Here is a 7,842-nt window from a genome sequence, read left to right as displayed (position 1 = left end):
GACGACCTCGAGCCTCTTGTGTTAATTTTTCTTTTCTGTAATTATTTTTATCTCGATTTGAATATTTTAAAAGCCAACTACATTGAGTACGCAATCGTGACCTTCACGGGACTTAGGGAGTGCTTAACACCGTCTCCCCAAGTCAAGTGAACTCCCTTACCCGAATCTCTGGTGCAGACTTAGTTTTGGAGTCCCAGGTGTTTTAAAAGGAAAAATTATTTTAAAAAAAAATGGTGACCTGGCACACCGAAACCAATGTTAGGTGGCGACTCTGAAAAATCCTTTTGAACGAAATTCTCTGTCACTCTTTTAATTGAAAACCCTTTCAATCTTCAAAATCACTTCATTTATTTTAAGAGGATTTAGTGAGGTTTGTAAAAAAGGGGTGCGACGGGCAATATGCTAAAAGCTGAAACTAAACTGATAATATAATGATTGAAAGTAACTGGAAATCAAAGATAATCTAAATATATGCTTACATGTTGATACTGACTCAACTCTCTCAATATAGTAAGTAAATTGTTGTCCAGCCCTATAAGGCTTTGTATACATATATAACTGCTCTACCGTAGTAGGCTTGCTCATAGGCGCTCGGCCACAGTAGGCTTGGTATATAACTTATCATCTGATCAGAGGTTGCCCAATAGGGGCCTGCCCATTGATTATAGCTCGATGATAATGAAAATACAGTAATAGTATATATATATATATATATAGACTCTCTGCTCTCTTGACTGGAAAAAGAAAATACTCAATTGAATATGAAGTCCCGATAAGGAGAATATTGTAATTTACAAAACTAGAAAAATATACGTAATTTTCGAGATATGAATTTTTCTTTATGCCTCTTTATCAAAGTCGTGTAATTACGAGATTATGCCAAAATAAAGGAAAAGGTTAGCCTTAACATACCTGGAGTAGGAAAAATTCCGTATAATATTCTTGGAAAAGGTTGCACCGTACTTATTTAGAACCGTAAAATTTCTCTATTGCTAAGACTCTAAAAATTCTCGCTGGATTTTCTTTTGTAGGAATTGGTTGCAAGAAGAATATTGCTAAAGTTCTCACTCTGATTGTAATGTCTTGGTATTGGAACTATTAGCAATGGATTAGAATCCGATTGTCGTATTTTGTAAAAAAATTGTAGGAATCTAATTTGTAGTGTTTTAGAATGAAATGTTGTTTGTAGTCCAAATCCTAGAAATGAAGTGTCTTGTGATTAATATATTAGGTTGCCACCTAATCAAACTTGATCAAGAGTCATTTAGTTATTTAATGTCTTGCTGACACGTGGGGGTGGGAAGTGGTTTTAATCTTATCCCATAACCAATTAATTAAATAGGTAATATTCTGTTATCCGGTAATTAATCAATTACCCGCATAATTAAGAATTGTCTCAAATTACATAAAATTCTACTTATTTTTAATACCCTTTTATATATCATACTATCATGGTCATATGATACTTTGTATGGTACTAGTCCATAAATATCGGGTCGGCCCATATTTTATCACAACATGCCAAACTTGGACGAGAATTTATTTTCTTTGACTTGCTTCCCCTCTCACCTTTACGAATTTACTCATCACTTGTTTAAAATAGCATAATATTTATAATCTCCAAATAATCTTTTTCTTGGACAGATGTCAATTACCTTGCGACAAATTCAACGTACAATACTATAGGGTGCAACATCGTCGTAGTTGTTGTCAGAGATGGGGAAGATGATTCCCGCATCTAACCACTTGATCACTTCTTTCTTCACTACTTTTTTCATGTTGGGGTTGAACCTTCTTTGATGTTCTCTAGAAGGTTTGTGCCTATCTTCCAGTAGAATCTTTTGCATACAAAAGGTTGGGCTGATACCCTTGATGTCTACAATGGTCCACCCAATTGCAATCTTACACTATTTTAGAACCTGCAAAAGTTGTTCTACCAGCACATCTAACAAACCAGATGAGATAATAACAGGTAATATTGAGTTAGGTCCTAAGAAAGCATACCTGAGGTGAGGTGGTAGCGGTTTCAGTTCCAACTGTGGTGGCTCTTCGACGATGGTTTAGCTGGAGGGGTCTTTCTTTCTTCTAAGTGTAAAGACTCGAATTCGAGCTCTCTTTTCCAGTTCTCACCATTTTACACTACGCCAAGTCCTCACTATTTACCTCTTCTAAGTTCAAGAGGCAGGACGCAAGAGGGTGTTTTGCATTAAGTGCCTCATCATCTTCCTCCATGGTCACATCTACAGCTTCAATCAAAGAGCAATTTGCAAACTCACTAGGTCTCCACATAGACTTTTGCACATTAAATGTTATTTCTTCATTATTCAGCCTCAACTTCAGCTCCTCAATTTCACAATCAATCAGAGCTCTTCATGTGGCCAAGAACGGACTTCCTAAAATTATGTGAATCTCCTTATCAACCTGGTAGTCCAGAATGACAGAATCTGCCGGAAACACAAACTTTCCAACTTGCACAAGTACATCGTCAAGTATACCTGATGGCTTTTTTACCGTTCGGTCAGCTAGCTATAGTAGCATGAATGTGGGCCTTGCTCTTCTAATGCCTAACTTTTTATAGATAGCCAATGACATCAGATTTATGCTCGCCTCAAAACACACAATGTTTTGGCAAATGCATAGCTGCATGTGGTGTATGGAATTGTGAAGCTTCCAGGGTTGGATAGCTTGTTAGGTATAGGTCTTGTGACAACTACACTACAGGCCTGAGTCAATGTCACAGTTTCCAAGTCTTGAAAGTCGAACTTGCGTGATATTAAGTCCTTTATCATTTTTGCATAATCGGGCATCTCCCTCAAAGCATCAATTAGAGGAATGGTTACTTGAATTTGCTTCAACATTTCCATGAACTTTTTGTACTGCTCATCCTTCTGATAATTAGCCAACCTCTGCTGGAAGAGTGCTGGAGGTCACTTCCTTCCTGTGACTTGAGTTAGATCCTTCTCCGACACTTTTTCTGATGCTTTCTCTTGCACTTTCTCAGTCTCCTTCGCAACCTCTTTTTCTTTGTTTGTTTCCTCTTGTGCATGTTGTACTGTTACCTCTGTTAACCCTGTTGAATCGTCTACCTCCATTAGTACTGACACAAGTATTTCAGTCGGTCGTCTTTTGCGAGCAATTTCTTGCTCTAGATCAAGATCTCTACCATTTCTTAGACTTACCGCCATAAGCTGCTTTGGGCCCTACTTTTTCGGATTGACATGTGTGTTTGCAGGTAAAGTCCCTTGAGACGCTTATTTAAAGCCATAGATATCTGCCCTAATTGAATCTCAATGCCTTTTATCGCTGAGTCATGTACTTCCACCTTCTCTTGCATTTTTCCATTGGGCCCAATCAGTTGTAGTAGCATCCCTTTAATTTTAGACAACCCATAATCTTGTCTTACTTTCTGTTGTTGTTGAGGCTGTTAATAAGCTAGCTGTTGATTTTATAGATTGTATCCTTGTTGCCTTTGGTAAGGCACAACTTGACCTTGTGGTCGCATAGCTCCAGGATTGTTGCTATTATTGTACTAATGTTATGCTGGTCTATACTTTTGGTTATGTTGCCCCCAATTCTGACCACCTTGCCTTTGTCCTCCATAGTTGCCCACATAGTTCATATTTTCCTGATAGTTCTGGTTGTCACTTTCATCACTCCACGAGCACACATATGGTTGGTTAATACATGGTGTACATAAGCCTCCATTAGTCGTGTCAACTATGTGTACCTGCTTCTGGCCTGATTCGTCAATCTTCTTGGTGAGGATACTCATTTGCATCATCAGAGTGTCCATATTCTCTGCTATGGAGTTGTTTGGGTCCAAAGCTACTGAGTGAACTACAAGGGTGATTGTAGGTCTCTTGTCATCCATCCTGAGTTTTGAGCCATTTTAACTAGTAGGAATTTACACTCTCTAAATGATTTGCTCAAAAATGCTCCATCTACTGAAGCATCAAAGTGGCTTTCAAGCTATCTGCCAATCCCATGTAAAACCTTTGTCCCAACATCTGATCTGGAATGCCATGATGTGGATACTTAACCAGCATCCATTTGAACCTCTCCCACGTTTCTTGTAGTGTTTCAGCTGGTTTCTGCTCGAAGCTCAATATCTCATCAACTTGCTTGGCAGTCTTATTAGGTGGGTAGAACTTGTTCAAAAACTACTTGACTAACTCCTCCCAAGTGGTGATGGAGTTTATGGGGAGCGAATTAAGCCAAGTTTCAGCTTCTCTAATCATTGAGAATGGAAACAATAGAAGTCTAATTGCTTCCGGTGTCACATTCGGTTACCTTTGAATGACACAAATTGACAAAAAGTTTTTTAGATGCTATTGTGGATCTTTAATGTATGACTCGGAGAACATTCCCTTGTTCTGTAACAGATGTAGCATGTTATTTGTGATTTGAAATGACTCTGCTTGTATCTGAGGGACTGCAATTGTGGTTGCCACATTTTCAATGGTGGGTTGTGCCCAATCATACAAGGCTACTTCTAGCACAAGAGGTTCCACACCCTGATTGTTCGGGTCACTATTCTCATTGTTTCTATTGTTTGGGTTGTCTATGACGTCCCTCATGTTTAGTTCGATCTGTTCTATCAGATTTTGTTGTCGTTTGTCCTTTTTGTTTGCACGATTTAATGCCTTGAAAGCTTTCTCAGGATCTGATAAAGCTTCAAACAATTCACCAGTTCTTGAGTAGTTTCTAGACATGCACCTGTACCACCCAAGACTATAAATGTTAGAATTTCTATATAATGAATTTAAATGAAGAAAATTAACTAAACTAAGAATCCTAGCAATTCTTCTAGCTGTAATTAATAACAACATTAATTCCCCGACAACGGCGCAAAAATTTAATCATGCCCAATAATGCCTTATAAAAAGGACTAAGCGGTTGTTGCAAATATAATCTGGTTTACAAGTCCCGAGTCGAATCCCACAGGGAATTAACCTACTAATCACAACTGCTAGTTTCGCAAGAATTCAAGCGATCAACTTTCAGAAATAGTGAATAATGAGTTGAGTGTTTACTAACTAAAAACAAGGTAATTAAAAAGATGTAATTTTATTACTAACAAAGCAAATGTTGTAGACAAGATTGGGCGGGTCTAGGGTTGCGATTTTCCCTCTTATAGGAATCCTCACTGCTATGTCTCCTATAAATATGCCTAGATACTCTATACCGATCATGAGCACTTTAGGTGTCGTAATTCTCTTCCAAGCAAATACAATAATATACTTGACGTATTCTTCCGAACTACACTAGCTGGCACTAGTTTACCGCTAACTAAGATCGCATCAAGGTTTTGTTATTCCTAATCCTACCTTTAAACCCTCCGTATTGATCCGTCATATACGTTAAGAGTGATGTTGTTCAACAATTATCTAAATATGTATCCTTTTCCAAGTAATACACACTAAATAAGCATAGTCAGTTGATGGCCCTTCAATCAACCACAATAATCACGTAATTGAACAAATAGAGAAAATCCAATGACAAATTTATATTAAACACAACAAAAATTCATCCTCCAAGAGGTTCCATCAAACCCTAGAATAAAGAGTTTAACTACTCATAATTGTTTTCACAACTACAATATAAGAATTCATCATCAATAATAGAAAAAGGGAAGAAGAAAATAAAAACTCGTTTTCGAATATTCCGTCTTGCTCCTTGCTTGTTATTTCCTTCAAAGATGTTGTGTAGCCCTTAAAAAGTTATTCTTTGATGTATTTTATATCACTTAGGGTTATTAAGGGGAGGAATTTTTCAATCCAACTTCAGCTGGGAGAAGGTGGAATCCGCGTCTGCCTTCGCGCGTCACACGCCCTTTGACGCGGATTTAGCTTTGAAATTCTTCCATTTCGCGAAGCGATCCGTGCCTTTGCTTCGCTTCGTTGTTTTGTGCCTTCACTTTTCTCCTTTTTCGCGTCCGTTGTCGTGCCACGCATGAGAATAGACGAGCTCCCAAACTTTTAATTTTTTCCTCCTTTTTGCAATAATTTGATTTCTTTTGCTCCATTATCGTTCAAGCTCACTCCTACAAATAAGAAATACGTAATGAATATAATTCACTTCAAATATCATGTAATTTTCCGCAACTCAGACGACAAATGAGATAAAAATACACTCAAAATCATACACTTTTGGCCATTTATCATTGAACTATATGCGTCAATTCAATTGTCAATCAACGGTTAGAAATTGCACTAGAGTAGAAGAATGCCTATAACCAAAGTTATTATTATCTTTTTTTTATAAAGTTTGATTTTTCAAATTAAGTTGAGGGGAAAAGTTGTTTTCACCCACTGCACAATCGAAAAAGTAAAACAGAATCAGGTAAGTAGGATTGAAAAGACAGAAAAAAAAAACATGTGGGAAAAAAGAATAGATCAAGTAAATTGACACTTAATATTCTACTTAATCAAATAACATAGGTGTAACAAACATTTGAAAATTTCTCCATCTTGGAATATCTAAACTTAAAAAATGATTTAAATGGACTAGTAAATAAATGGTGGAGATAAAATTCTTGAAAATCAAAGCAGCCTCCAAAGAAATTTTTTAACCTACTCAATTAAGTAATACGATTCTTGAAGATAATTCTTCCTTTCTCCCTTCCTTGGGCAGAAAGCTACGAAGTTTGAAGCCACACGAAGTTTCCTTTCTATATCAATCTTCTTTTTGTCCCCATTAGATACAAATATATAGTTTCATTCAGGGATGTCTCTCCCAGTCTTAACTAGAAATCTTGCGTTCGAATTTTGCGAATGAAGAAACTCTTAATATGTCAAAAATGGATCCAATGCGACGTGCATGGAGCTAATTTAATGCAAAGGTTACAGGTTTACTTAAACCCAATAATTTTTGTCTAGATTTTATAATTGTACTAAAAATTCATTAAATATATAAATATAATTAGCTTGGAACCCAGTTCATTGGTCTGATTATCATTGTATATTTACTTAAGATCGTTATAGAAACCCATAAAATTAAAATTTTAGATCTACGAGAGAGATATTTGGAAAAAAAGGTTAGCTATTAGTGAGGGAGAATTTCAAGTTTTCAACTAATCCTTCCACAATTAACACGCCAACGAATAATAACAAATATTTAATTGTGATTATCATTTTCCATAATTTCCCTTAGTTGCACTAATTGTCGTCGCACATCATTATACTGCTCTTGGTCCATTTCGCCAACTTTTTTTTACGGGGTGCTATAGTAAAAAAAAAACATTTTTTTTTAATCCCTCGTGAGTGCTCTAGTAAAAATTGAAGATCTGTTATTTGGGAGAAATTCAAAAATAATCAGATTTACAACTGGTCGTTCAAAAATAGCCTAGTTTCAAAAGTAATTAAAATTTAGCCACTTTTCATGTAAAGATAAATTTGAGCGAAAACATTGTTCAAAACCCGGAAAATACATCAGTATATTATACTGGAGTTCCATCATAAGTATGTTTGAACTCCAGCATATTATACTGGAGTTCCAGGATAAGTATGCTGGAACTCCAGCATAATATGATGGAGTTCCTGCATAAGTACACTAGAACTCCAGCATAATATACTGAAGTTCCAGCAAGTATAATTGTCCAGTATAATATACTAGATTTTGGAGCACCGGTGCTCCAGTCTCCAGTATATTATACTGGAGTCAGCAAAGTATACCGGTCCAGCATAATATGCAGGAGTTCATACACAAGTGCACCGAACTCTAGTATATTATGCTGGACCGGTCTTTGTTGCAGCAAAATAGTAGCTATTTTTCATTGACTTCGTAAACACTAGCTATTTTTGAATGACCAGTCCGAAAACTGGTTATACCGTGCTATTTTTA

The 7,842-nt window shown here is 36.5% G+C and overlaps 1 non-coding gene across 1 annotated transcript; it reads left to right on the top strand.

Annotated features, from left to right (window-relative positions):
* The first annotated feature begins 4,017 nt into the window (after positions 1–4,017).
* On the top strand, positions 4,018–4,124 carry LOC138882470 (small nucleolar RNA R71). Its single transcript, XR_011404073.1, has one exon. It is a non-coding gene; the product is annotated as a small nucleolar RNA R71 (small nucleolar RNA).
* Positions 4,125–7,842: the final 3,718 nt, after the last annotated feature.

This window comes from Nicotiana sylvestris, chromosome 11, assembly GCF_000393655.2.
Source record: "Nicotiana sylvestris chromosome 11, ASM39365v2, whole genome shotgun sequence".
NCBI classification, from domain to species: domain Eukaryota; kingdom Viridiplantae; phylum Streptophyta; class Magnoliopsida; order Solanales; family Solanaceae; genus Nicotiana; species Nicotiana sylvestris.
The sequence above is the reverse complement of the archived record's forward strand: the minus strand, read 5'-3'. Positions and strand labels throughout refer to the sequence as shown.